This window comes from Oryx dammah, unplaced genomic scaffold, assembly GCF_014754425.2.
Source record: "Oryx dammah isolate SB20612 unplaced genomic scaffold, SCBI_Odam_1.1 HiC_scaffold_11, whole genome shotgun sequence".
Classification (NCBI taxonomy): domain Eukaryota; kingdom Metazoa; phylum Chordata; class Mammalia; order Artiodactyla; family Bovidae; genus Oryx; species Oryx dammah.
The window spans coordinates 20978400-20992862 of NW_024070195.1; the positions used below are offsets into that span (position 1 = coordinate 20978400).

The 14463-nt window shown below is 38.7% G+C and overlaps 4 non-coding genes across 4 annotated transcripts; 3 read left to right on the forward strand and 1 right to left on the reverse strand.

Moving 5' to 3' along the window:
- Window positions 1-3585: 3585 nt before the first annotated feature.
- Window positions 3586-3667, forward strand: TRNAS-AGA. The gene has a single exon. It is a non-coding gene; the product is annotated as a tRNA-Ser (tRNA).
- Window positions 3668-6871: 3204 nt separating this feature from the next.
- Window positions 6872-6953, forward strand: TRNAS-AGA. Its single transcript has one exon. It is a non-coding gene; the product is annotated as a tRNA-Ser (tRNA).
- A 693-nt stretch (window positions 6954-7646) lies between these two features.
- Window positions 7647-7718, forward strand: TRNAD-GUC. The gene has a single exon. It is a non-coding gene; the product is annotated as a tRNA-Asp (tRNA).
- A 3279-nt stretch (window positions 7719-10997) lies between these two features.
- TRNAS-UGA lies at window positions 10998-11079 on the reverse strand. The gene has a single exon. It is a non-coding gene; the product is annotated as a tRNA-Ser (tRNA).
- Between the last annotated feature and the right edge of the window lie 3384 nt (window positions 11080-14463).

Sequence of the window (14463 nt, forward strand, 5' to 3'; positions counted from 1 at the left end):
AAAATACCACAGATTGAGTGGCTTAAACAACAGAAATTCATTTTCTCGCAGTTCTGCTGGAAGTCCAAGATGGCAACAGGTTGGTTTCTCCTGAGGCCTCTTCCCTTGGCTTGCAGATAGTCACGTTCTCTCTCTGTCCTCACCGGGTCTTTCCTCTGTGCATGCTTACCTGTGGTATCTCTGTGTGCCCACATTTCCTCTTCTTATCAGGATACTGAAGTTAAATTAGTGTCCATTTTAACAGCCTCATTTTAAATTATTGCTTAATTCCCAACTCTTTTTATGAGGCCAGCATAATCTTCATATTAAAATCTGACAAAGATGTTACTAGAGAAGGAGTTACATGTCAAACTTTGTGATAAACCTTCTAAATGCAAAACCACTAAACAAAATAATATCAATCAGATCTAGTAATATATAGAGATAGGAATCGAAGTAAAAAGGTAATGCTTGTTTTTGTAATATGAAATCTGCTTAATATATAAAAAATCGATCACTTTAAATATATTGCAAAATGTAAGAGAAAAAAATCATATTAGTAGATGCAAAAAATTTGAAAAAATTTAATGCCAATCATTAAATTTTTGAGCAGTTTAGGAATAGAAAGGAGATTTCTTAATCTCATAATGCATATGTACAAAATCCTACATCTAACATCCTAATTGTGGTAAATTTTTTTTAAAACTGTATCTTTTTTCCCCCCAGTATTTATTTCTTTGGCTTGCCAGGTCTTAGTTTCTGCATGAAGGATCTTTGATCTTTGTTGCTGCATGCAAGATCTTTAGTTGCAGTGTGTAGTTCCATGACCCTGGGCCCCCTGCATTGGGAACTCATAGTCTTAGCCACTGGACCACCAGAGAAGTCCCTCGGGTAAATATTTGACACTTTCTCCTGGTAAAGGGCCAGGACAAGCATAACCACTATTACCACTGTTATTCAACATTGCATTGGGCATTCTTAGGCCAGGCAACAAAACAAAGAATTAAAAGATATTTAGATAATGAATATCTTGCATCAGTTCTATTCAAATAGGACTGTCATCATTTGCAGATGATATGAATAAGTGCTTGGAAAATCTAAGATCTACAAATTAGTAGAATTAATAAGTAAAAATAGCAAAATTACTAGATACAAAATCCCATATTCAACTATATATTTTCATGTATACCAGCAACAATGGACAATTTTTGTCACGTAATAGCAAGAAAACTATCAGTATCCTAATAATAATTATAATAGATGTAATAAATATGTGCAAGACTATATTAAAATTTCCAATTCATTGTGTAGAAAATTTTAATAATATCTAAATAAATGAAAAGATATATTCATTGATTGAAAGTCTCAAATTCAATGGATTTGAAATAAAATGCTCTAAGAGGACTTCTGATAGAATTGAAAAACTGTTTCTAAAATATATGTACACATAGAAAGGACCTAGAATAGTCAAAGAAATCTTGCAAAGAAAGAACAAATCCAGAGGACTTTTTACTACCACACACAAGTTTTATTCTGAAGCTATACTGATTAATAAAATGTGCTATTGGTATAAAGATAAAGGGAACAAAATAGATATGCTGATACAAGACCATGTACATTTAACAAAGTGTCACTGCAATTCAAAGGAGAACATGATAGATTTTTCAAAAAGGTTGTACTGGGTCAACTGGATATACAAAGGAAAACAATGTGGACATTGTCTTCTGTAAACTAGCCCCTAAACTAATTCAAGATGGCTTAAAGAACTAAATGTGCAAGGTAAAAATAATCAAATTTACAGAGGAAAACAGGAGACTACTTCATGAACTTTGGGTTGCCGAGGATTTCCTGTTTAAGGGCCACAAAAAGCAATAACCATAAAAGATAATTTTGGCTTATTTAAACTTAAGAAATTTAGCATATCCAAAGACATCACTAACAGAAAAGGCACAGAGTGGGAGATGTTTAGAAGTATATCTGAGAAAGATTTATGTCTAGAATATATACAGAAATCCTTAAAATCGATAAGAAAAAAGACAATAGGTAATAAATCAAATGATGGGAATCTGGGTAGTATCTCTTGGGATGATGGCAGATAAGCTGGTCACTAACTGTGGGAAAAGACTCTGATGCTGGGAGGGATTGGGGGCAGGAGGAGAAGGGGACGACAGAGATGGCTGGATGGCATCACCGACTCGATGGACAGGAGTTTGGGTGAACTCCTGGAGTTGGTGATGGGCAATGAGGCCTGGAGAGCTGCAAGTCATAGGATCGCAAAGTTGGACATGACTAAGCGACTGAACTGAACTGAAGTGTGGGGTCCACTTTAAGGACAGTGTCAATCAGCTTCCTCTCAGTGCAGTACTGGCACATTAATTTTAATTCTCTGGGAAGGGCCTCCATTTTGGATAGAGTTTTCAATTTCAATGTCTGTACAGGGTATAGTAGATTGCCAGTAATTATCTATTTCCATCTCTTCCAGGTGAACTTTCCTGCACTACAAAGGCTGGAAGGTTAAAACTACATGTTCCTAGCTCCCTGGCAGCTAGGTGTGATCTAAGCTTTTTCTCAGAGTTGTCTAAGGTGGAAATAAGACTCCTTCTAGTTTGGTTCTTTTGTGCTAACAAGCATTGTCATGGACACTGGGGTTTTCCTCAGAGGAATACAAGGTGAGGGGCCTCCTTTGTTTTGCCAATTTGCATCTAGAAGCATGGCATACTCCAAAACACGAAGTTCTCAAAATGTGGTCCCCAGATCAACACTACCAGCAGCATTTGGCAACTTGCCTAGAAATGTAAATTACTTTCTGTGTTTCTCTATTTGTTACCCTTTAATCATAGGGCCAAATTAACCACCAGAGTTGTTTACTTTCTGCTATCTGAACCACTCCATTATCTAGCTCACACACATCAAACCAATAATTTCTCCCGCCCTTCAGTTCAGTCGCTCAGTCGTGTCCGACTCTTTGCTCTCCCATGTAAGCCTAAGTAAGGGGACGACAGAGGATGAGATGGTTGGATGGCATCACCGACTCGATGGACATGAGTTTGAGCAAGCTCCGGGAGTTGGTGATGGACAGGGAAGCCTGGGGGTGCTACAATCCATGGGGTCGCAAAGAGTCGGACACGACTGAGCGACTGAACTGAACTGAAGTAAGCCCAAGGCCAGGTATAAAACAACTAGAGACAGGCCCTATGCCCCAAACTCCTCGGATTGAATTGGGTTTCTTTGAACTCCAGGAAGCCCGAACATCCTGGACTGGAAGACTGTTAGGTCCTGACTTCCCCTCGATATGGGCTAGATTTAATGCCAGTGGTGGCGATTGCAGAAGCCCGGAAGAGCCTGGCTGGGTGCCTAGAGCAGGCAGCGCCCGGGAGTGTTATCTGAAGTTTGCTGGTAATGCTAATACTCACGCGGTGAGGGCTCATTCCAGTGTCCTTGATTCCAGGGGGCCTCCGAGAGGTTAGCTTCCCTTCCTAATTCTCGTTTCACCTCAGCATTTCCAATAATCTCACCAAGGACAAGTGTTTGTACCTCTGTGCGTGTGTGTGTATTTTTTTTTAGCTTGCCACGTGATTCCTGTCACTCCACCTCAACTCAGCAGATGTAGTCGTGGCCGAGTGGTTAAGGCGATGGACTAGAAATCCATTGGGGTCTCCCCGCGCAGGTTCGAATCCTGCCGACTACGGTAGAGTTTTTTTTTCTACTCCCTGAATACTTGTCCTGTTTGGCCGACCCTCACTCAAAATGCACTTAGCTCCTGTCCTGAGATGACTTAAAAAAAAAAAAAAATGCTTCCACAGGCAACAAACAAAACTTAAACTCCCACCTCAGATTTTCTTGTCCACAGAATTATGCCCTTTTTGAAAGAACTCACACAGAAAAGATACCTCACTTTTAAAAGTAAAGGTCTTGAAATCGTGGCTTCTTGCTCCGTTTTCGGGGAGTCGAACCTGAGATATTCCATAAGATTCTAGTAAGCATCGTCAAATCAGCGAGCAAACCAACATTGTCTTGCTAAATGACTCAGTTCAGGAGTCGGTGATACAGGTGGAACGAGAGGCACTCTTCATCAGTGGTTTGTGCGCTTGTCAATTACCTGCAATGCCGGGGCTCCTTTCCCAGACAGACTATTTAAGTCGTCTTTCAGAATTTTGTGACTCTGACAAACTGTTCTTGTTCTTCCGCTCAAATGTTGTTTCTTCTTCTTTTCAAGGCAGCCAAATGTAATGAAAAAGAAGGGAACAGAAGAAATCATTTCATGAGTAACACAAAAGGAAAATAGTAACTTGACAAGGGAGAAACTACTTGGCAAGACATGTCCTTAATCATTTGATCATAGTTAGCATTTGGAGTATTAGGACATTTAACATCATGTGCATCTCCATATGATGAAGTGTGGAGGACACAACCTCACTTATGTGTTATTCCTGCTAAAAATACATAATCTGAATGTTAACTCAGGAAACATCAGACAAAATCAAATGGAGGGGGCATTGTGGCTCAGCTGGTAAAAGAATCTGCCCGCAATGCGGGAGACTTCAGTTCTATCCCTGGGTTGGGAAGATCCGCTGGGGAAGGGAAAGGCTACCCACTCCAGTATTCTGGTCTGGAGAATTCTGGGTCGCAGTCAGACAAGACTGAGCAACTTTCACTTTCTGCAAAACATCTGACCTGATTTATTTTAAATGTCAGTGAAATGGAAAACAAAGTAAGATTGAGAAACTCAATCCATATTAAAGGCCTAAAGAGACGTCAACTGAATGCAATGTATTTTTCTTGAAATAAAGTGTTTGCACAATTGGCAAAGCATTAACAAGGTCTTTAGATTAAACAAGACTTTCAACTTTGATTTTATAATTATTTCATGGTTAGGAAAGAGAAGGTCCCAGTTTTCAGAAAATGCATAATGAAGTTTTTAAGGGTAAAGGACTATCTTGTCTAAAATTCATTTGTAATAGTTAAGAAAAAAATTATACATGTGTAAATCTGTCTATATTAGGAAAAAGAAATGTGTAAATCTGTCTATATTAGGAAAAACAAAGTACACTTGATAAATTATTAACATTTGATGAATCTAGGTAAAGGATTTATGAAAATTCTTTGTACTATCCTTGCAACTTCTAATAATGTCAAAATAAAATCTTTTAAAAAGGAAAAGAAACAAATAGAACAGTAATAAAAGTGCACTCATTGAAATTAAAGCCCAAATACAATTTGAACATTAGATGTAACAGGTGATGAAGAAATTATTAAATATAATATTAGACCTAACAAAAGAATAGTATGCAAAATTCTATAGTAAGCAAGGAAATAACTAATATTTTTAATAATGACTGATATTTAAGATATAGGAATAAGATGGAAGCACTACACAGCAGTAGTATGCATGGTTAGAGAGTATGAATATAATAAAATCATTTTGGGGTCTAATGATTTTGTGTCAGGTGAAAATGAGAAGTGCATTGAACAGATGAGTATTACATCAGCTTTTCTGTGACATTGCCATCAAAGTTAAAAATTAAGAAAACACCCATCTAGGGTATAAAAATAAACCTGAAAATTTAATCTACATTTTTATTTTAAAATTATTACCATTGTTATTTAAATGTTATTGTTTAATACAAACTTAGGCATGAATAAGCTATATCGTACAACAGGGAGAATATAGTCAGTATTTTATAATGATTATAAGTGGGCTATAACCTTTAAAAGTTGGGAGTCACTCTACTGTATACCTGTAACTTATATAGTATTATACAGCAACTATACTTCAATTTAAAAAATAAAATTAAATTAAAAAAACAAAATGTTAGTAGTTAAAATGTTAAAAAGCAATACTGTGCAACAGAGGTATTCAATACATTATTTCTTCAATCACTGCTTCACATTTGAAGTAATACATAGATGCCCAATTTCAGCTAAGCTTGAATATTGTCTGTGTTTCTTCTTTTCATTATAGGCCATATATAAAATGTATGTGTATATAACAAGTGGAAATAAAAATCAAATATTCCATTTGCACAAATATATAAAAGTCTAGGAATAAATCTAACAGAAGATTGCAAGAAATCTATATTAAAAACAACAAGATATTACTGGTGGAAATTAAATGGAGAAAAATACTATGTTTATTTTTCTGTAAGACTGAGTTTTGTTAAAATGTCAACTATTTCCAAATTGATCAATAGATTCTATGAAATCCCAATCAGCTTCCAAATAAGTATTATATGGAAGCTAACTCAGAGGTTCAAAAACATTTGGAACTGTAAAGCAACTTAAAAAATAAGACAATATTGAAGATAGCAAAACTGGAGAACTTACACAATACATATATCAAGACATACAGTTACTTATAAATCTACAGTAATTAAAATGGTAAGCTATTGGTTATTACATATAAGTAAATACCAAAACTTTATAGCAAATTGACCAGGTTGAACTACATTCCCCAGAATTCCTTTTTCTGTGTTTCTGGTTAGATGGACCCCAAAAAATATTCTTGTAGAATATTTGGAGGGAGAAAAGCCAAGGAGAAGCCATGCTGTAACTCCTATTCATTCATCTGCGGACTTACCTTGTCACGTGGCAGCAGCTGGGCCTGCAACCACCCCACCTTCCCCTGGATCCTCCTCAGGCTTCTCTTTTTCTGAACCAAATGTGTGTGGTTAGCTCCAAATGTAGGGCTCTGGCTTATGCAGGATACCTGAACCACCAAGGTCAGGGGCCACTAGAGCTGACAGATTTCAGTCCATTGCTTGGGGCTCCAGTTCATGCTTGTGGGTTCCAGTTTATTTTAAATCTTCCCCAGTTCTCAAAACCATAGTCGACATGGTTTCTGTTCTCTCTTGTCTATAATTTGAAAAAAAAAAAAGTAACACGAAAGAGTTGTGTAGTCGTGGCCGAGTGGTTAAGGCGATGGACTAGAAATCCATTGGGGTCTCCCCGCGCAGGTTCGAATCCTGCCGACTACGACAGCTAGCGTTTTGGAGTGAAATAAGGTGGAAATTTCTCCGCCGAAAGAGAAAATTGAAACAAACCACAGCCTTGCCAAGAAATTTTAAATAATTGTTCTGTTCTTTGTCCAGGCCAAAACTCCGCGACTATGGGGAAAGGGAGTTATTATTACTCGATTACTTTTTTATTATTAAACTTAAAGGTATCTTAATAAGTAGACCTAATTATTTTCCCGCCAGCGGAGCATCCGCACAGTTCTCCGGAACACCTTTAGTTTCCCTCGCTTCTAAACTCGCTCAATCCTGTGTTTTCAAGACAGTTTTTCGGTTTTTTTTCCCCTGCGGAAACCAGCCCTGTTTCCTAGGTCACAGTCTTCGGCCAGTGGAAGCACAAGTTCAACTGTTTGGTCGCCTGGATTCGTTGCTTTCAAATGTAGTAGGGAAGAAACCTTCCAAGAAACCAACGCCATCACTGTCGGAGGAGCAGGCTGTCTTGCTGAGGCTGTAGTTTCAGCTCTGGGGCGAAGGTGTGGAGCGAGAGATCTGAGAGATGGCCGGGAGCCACACTCGGTTGGTCGCGGACAAGTCCGAGGAAATTTAGATTTAAATTTGTCAAAGGTAATCAACAAAGTGAAGCACAAAATTTGTCAGTTGAGAGAACGTCAATGTTTACATTTATTAGATGTTTTTAAGAAGCGCTACCACAGCTCTTCCTCGTTAGTATAGTGGTGAGTATCCCCGCCTGTCACGCGGGAGACCGGGGTTCGATTCCCCGACGGGGAGGCTGTCTGTATATTTTGTGTCTCGTCACCGATTTTAAGAATTTCGAACAATTGTATTTTCACCGTTTTGAATGAAATATTACACTCCTTTTTTTCATATAAAAACCTCGGAGCTCACTTTGGTTAACGATCTTGAACAGGGGAACTCAGATTCTGCGGCCGCTGCTGCGGCTTCTTCAGAATTCTTTGTTCAGCGATGGCTCCTACTGGGTTCTGGGACTGAGAACTGAACTACCTGGGGACCCTCCTGCAGGTTTTTCGCAACAACCGCACCGTACCCCGCTTCCGTCTTTTCTAGTCCTGGCTGCTCTAATAAGAGAAACATTTCAGCTCAGTTCTTAAATATCAAAGCCAAAGCTACTTTAAGGCCCAGAGGGGAATAAGTGACATAGGACTTTGAATGCTCACTGAGAATTAATAAGATTCTGGTTGTCTGGCACCTACCTTCCGTTTACATCCAGAAAGAAGTACTGGGGCAAAAAGCCAAGAAGATCTAAAAGCCCATGTTCAAGTCCTCCATCCTGCTAGACATCTAACTCTGAAATGCTGATAGGGACATGGCACAGCTGGGGGCTAGTGTGTGCTTCAACTGAACTGGCTGACTAGGCAACTCCAAACTAGTGCCCCTGGATACATATAAATTGTGTGAAGGAACGTGACAAAAGTGATCACAGACAAGATTTGTTAGAGTTTACCAGAGAAACAAATGAATAGGATGTGTGAAGGAGATCTATTCTGAGGAATTGCCTCCTGTGATAATGGAGGCTGGCAAGTCCAAAATCTGCAGAGTGGGCAGCAAGTCCATGACCCAGGAAGAGCTAATGCTACTGGTCCAAGTCTGAAGGCTGACTATCAGCACAATTCCCTCTTAGAAGGGAAGCCAGTATTTCATTGTATTTTTGCAGTTGGATGAGGCCCATTCATATTATGGAGGGCAATCTGCTTTATTGAGTCCACTAATTTAAATATCAATCTCTTTCAAAACATGCTCAAAGAACATCACAGAAACACAGATTAATGGCTGACCACATATCTGGACACTGTGACCCAACAGGTTGACACATTAACCATCACAAATATTTACCTACTTGAATGGTTACAATAAAATATCAAAAGGCAGATAATACCAAGCATTGTTTAGGATGTGAAGCAACTGGACTCTTTCATACTTGGGAATATAAATTGGATCAATCACTTACAAAAGTGTTTTGGCATTACATACTAAAGCTTGAACATACACAATTACTGTGAATCTGCAATTCTATCCTTAAGTGTTTCCACCCATCACAAATTCTTATTTGTATTGACTGAAAAACATATATAACAATATTCATAGCAGCAACATTTATAATAGCCAAAACTGGAAACAATCCAAGTGCCTTTGTAGAAGAGGTGGACTTTAGTAATGCATTGATATCTGGGGCTGATTTTGAAGAGTGGAGATGGTGCACAGATGCTTGTCAGAACAAGAGAGAAGGGATTAAGGGGCTTCAGCGACAGAGGAAGCTCAGAATAAGAGTATCCAAGAGGGATGAGGACATTTCTGTATTTGACACCCTGCTGGCTTCTCTCCTGCTCAATCCCTTCCATCTCCTAGACTTCCTCCTCCCTTACCCCTTTCTCCTTTTTACTTTTCCACGTATTCTCTACTCCTACCTGGACCTTATTTCCCCACTTTGTTCTGCATGGGAATCCAAGTACTGAGTTTCTGAATTCATATTTGTTTCCTGAACTGACTGTAAAACCCCAATAAATGTTTACAACCATTTAATAAACTTGACCAAAAAAAAAGAGCAGATCTAAATAGACATTTCTTTAAAGAAGATATATGGATGGCCAAAAAGCACATGAAAAGATGCTCAACATCTATTATCAGAAAAATGAAAATCAAAAGTACAATGAGGTATCACCTCACGCCAGCGAGAATGACCATCATCAAAAAGTCTACAATCAGTGCTTGCTTGTTGAGGGTGTGGAGAAAAGGGGAACCTTCTACATTGTTGGGAGGAATGTAACTTGGAACAACCACTATGGAGAACAGTATTTTGAGGGTCCTTAAAAAACTAAAAGTAAACTACAATATAATCCAGCAATCCCATTCCTGGGCATATATCCAGAGAAAACTATAATCCAAAAGGATGCATGCACCTCAGTGTTCATCACAGCACTGTTTACAATAACTAAGGCATGGAAGCAACATAAATGTGCTTCAACAGAGGATTGGATGAAGAAGAGGTGGTATATATATATACAATGGAATACTCATGAAAAAAATAAGCAATGCCATTTGCAGCAACATGGATGGATACGGAGATTGCAATACGTTTCTTACATCTGTGACCCCATTTGTTTTTTAAATTAGTTCATTTCTACCTTTTTCTTTTTAGGTCCCACATATAAGCAATATCATATATTTAATCTTACTTCACAATACTACATGATTTAAACTAATTTTAAAAACAGAAATAGAGTCATAAATGTAAGAAACAAACTTGTGGTTACCAGGTTGCCGGGGTGGGGGTGGATAAATTGGGAAATTGAGATTGACATATATACACTACTATGTAGTACAAGAAACTACTCCATACTCTGTAATGACCTATATGGGAAAAGAATCTTAAAAAGAATGGATAAATGTATATATATATAACTGAATCACTTTTGCTGTACAGCAGAAACTAACACAACATTGTAAATCAGCTATACTCCAACAAAAATTTAAAAGGATGCTAATGGTTCAGATACCATTTTACAGTGCGTTATTGTGCAAGTCAACCTGTTTCTTCATCTTTAAAATGGTGCTAATATTATCTACCTGATTGGGTTAAGTGAGATAATCCATGTAATGCCAATTCAGTGCCTGTAGTAAGGGTTCAAAAATCGTAGCTGTTAGAAAATATACTATTTTTATAAATCTTGAGTTCCCTAGAACAGATAGCAGCTGTGAAATCACCTCCACCCTAGAAGAGGATGGAATCTGAGTTTGATGCTGAGGACCCAAGTTGACATGACCAGTAAATAAGGAAAAGTAAGTCACCTTCCTCAAATCAGGATTAATATTATCTTCACACAGCAGTAGATTTAGTGCTGCATTTCATATTGATGTCAATGTTTCAGACACTATAGTCCCTGGAATTGGCAGGTTGTTCGACCTGACTTGAGTGACTGGCAGAGCGGTTTCAGTTGATTGTGTCATGGCAGAGCGGTTTCAGTTGATTGTGTCATTGACGTGAGAGTCTTCGGTAACCTCGGTAACCTTCCTTCCTTATACGGATAAAACCGTAGTCGGCAGGATTCGAACCTGCGCGGGGAAACCCCAATGGATTTCAAGTCCATCGCCTTAACCACTCGGCCACGACTACCTGCTGAAAGTGTTTTATTGTTAACGAATTTGAAGGTACAGCGAGTGATATGCCATTTAATCACTAGGCACCAAAGCATAGTGAAAGTTGTTTTGGTGTATAACTTGCGTGGTAACAAAGAATTTCCTAAGCCCGTACGAGACTTCTCACGCTCAGATGAAATAAGTCATCCATGGCAAGTAGAAATTCAGTGGAGGAAGATGGAATTCAAAGAATCATTCTGAGACAAGGGATCCGAATTTTCTATGCCCTAGAACTAAGGGTGACCCTAGTAGTCTCACACCTGCAAGTGCCAATGGGACTGGAAACAGGTTGGAAGAAATTTGGAGAAATCGGAAAGCGTGCAGTCAGTCGCGTTTGCTTTCAGCGTTAAACTCTAAAACAGAAGTAGCTACGATAACCTTCAACTGCGTTGACCTTTCCCTGTCTTAAGAGAAGTATTTGAAACCCTATTTGAGCCAGAGTGCAGAGTGAGAGAATGGGGAAGGTCCAGGAGCTGAAGAAAAAGATGCTGGGAAGATCTTCAACCCTCATGCTGGGAAAATCTTCAACTCCTCACTCCTTTTCTTCTTCCCTGAGAGGAAAGCCCCTAGCCCAGGAGCGTTAAGGAGAAATTGCTTATATAACAGCTTGAGGACATTCACGGTATAGAAAAACAAACCAAATAAAATAAAATAACCCAAATGACCATGTGTGTGATGCCAGAGTAACTGTATTAATAGGGTTGTGGATTTAGAGACAACTCAATGAAACCCCATAGAACTGGATTTTTTCCTTTTTTTTTTTTTTAAATGAGGAATTTAAAACTATAGGATTGACTTCTGAGGGTTGAAGTACTTTGCCAAAAGCACCATCAAGTAGATTTAGACAGACTTTCAGGTACAAAGGGAGAATGCCTTTCATGGCTGAGGCCCTCAAACTCTTATAACTAAAGCTCTCCCATATCTTGTCCTTTAGGACAGGCAAAGAGACAGTTTTTCCTGTGGTGCGTTGAACTGTGTCACCCAATAAGAAATGTTGAAATCCTAAGCTGAGGTACCTGTGAATATGACTTTGAGTATAGTCGTTGCCAAGAATATCAAGTTAAAATGAGGTCATACTGGATTAAGGCCCTAAATCCAATGATAGAGTGCTTATAAGGAGAGGAAGATTTGAAACACACATAAAAAATAGACACACAGGTACAAAGGCCATGTGAGAGGGAGGTGCAGATTGGAATAATGCAGTTGCAAACCAAGGAACTACAGGGATTTTCAGCAACCACCAGAAGCTAGGAGAGAGCCATGAAACAGATTCTCCTTTAGACCTTCTAGAACCACTTTACACACACCTTTAATTTAGATTTCTGGCCTCTGGAACTGAGAAAGAATAAATTACTGCTGTCTTAAGCCATCCACTTTAATGGTAATTTGTTAAGACAGCCCTATGAAGCATTGCTCCTTTCTGTTTATGCTTGAAACAAGATCCTTCTTGCCACTTTAGCACTTCCAAATTCCACCAGAGAGCCTCGTACAAATTTTGGGTTGGCCAAAATGTTCATTCAGGCTTTTCTGTAAAACTCGAACGAAATTTTTGATCCATCCGTAGTTACTCCCTTTCATATAGTAAACTAATTTTGGAGAAAACTCCTAGGGAGGTAATTCAAACTAAAGGAAATCATTTATGTGCAAAGATATATATGGTACTTTTAGTTATAACAATAAAATAAACATTTCCAACAATGGAGAGAGGGATGATTATATAACTTGGGTTATATATACCTGGAAGAATATCACCAAACCATTAAAGACAATATTTTGTAAGAAGTTGTGAATGGCTCAGGGAAAAAGTACAAGATATAATGTTAAATGAAAAGAGTAGGATAAAAAATGTATATGCTATAAGACTTCAATTATGTAAAATTTTTGAGGGTGAGAGAAAATACACTGAAGTGTTGCTAGTGTGGTTTCTTGGTTGTGCGATTGTGGGTTATTTTTTTTTTCTTTGTTTTCCTAATGTGAAGCAGACATCATTACTCAAGTTTTAAAAATGAAGAAGCAGAAATAGTGATTTTATTGCTGGAACAAGAGAAATACAATCTCTAGATACAAGGCTTTCATATTATTCTGTAATCAAACATTTAGCTCAAGTGGTCATTTTCAAAGGGATTATGTTTGCTACAGTGGTGAAACCCAGGGCTTTATCTTTGTTTTCTTATGATTCTAATAAGTTAACAATAAAAATAATTTAAAAAGAAGTAATCCCATGATGATGAAAAGAGCATGAAAGCAAATGACAGATGGTAAGAAACATAGTTTACCTCCGCAAATTTCAGTATCTTGATGCAGTTGAGATTTAGTTCTTACTCATGTAAAAGTCCATTGTAGACTCACTCTTGAGTCAGCAAAGAAAGGAGAGCCCATTTTTGCCCTTGTGGTGATTTAGGGACCCAGGCTTCTTCTATCTTAAGGATCTGCTCTCTTGTAAGGCTGAAGAAAGTCCACACTTCTTTAAAGTCTAGGGGTACATGTTACTTTTGCATTCATAATCTGTTTGTTGTGACTAATCACTCAGCCACCCTGAGATGCAAACTGTTATGCAGATTGTTATGCAAACTGAGATGCAGGTATGGATGCTGGCTGGGTAAATTATTCCCATAGACAACTCCCATAGATAACTATGGAAGATGGAACATTACCAGGGTCCAGCCCCGGTTGGATCCAGGGTATCCTCAGGGGGACGGCGTCAGCGACCTAGATGAATAATTTATTTAGAGATATAGAAAGAGATAAAAAGGAATATAGCAGTTAGGAAAATATAGGAGAGAAAGAGGCTGATACTCCTTGGTTTACGCAGAAAGTCAATAAAGCCTCAGACAAGAGACTTGCTCTGTTCACGTAGGCCACAGGGGCCCGCTTGAATAGCGGAGGGTGCCCCACCTTGGGCTCCCTCTTGTGTGGGTCTTAGAAGCCTGGGGAAGGATAGTGAATTCAGAGGGCCTCTACACCCCAGGGAGTCAGCCTGAAAAGAAGATAAAGAAACAAAGAAAGACATGGGGAGACCAAGCTTCAGTAAGCGAAGCCCAAACTTTATTTTCCAGGAAAGCTTATATACCTTGAGTTGTACATTGAAAATAATGGAAGACGCATAGTCATGCAGGGTCAGCAGTCCTGATCCTTATCGGGACCAGGCATTCTCCCTGCATTCCTTCCGATATACAAAGATCTTGGGTGATTTACATCATCTTCTGGCCACGGGACCTGGTAACATCTTATGACCCATTCTGATAATGATTAGTCAGCCAGAAAACTCATTTTCTCCAAAGGTGATTTTTCTATAATCAGGCACCACCCTCCGAAAGCACTAGATAAGGTTGCATTCCTATAGGGTAAGGGTGAAGTGGGC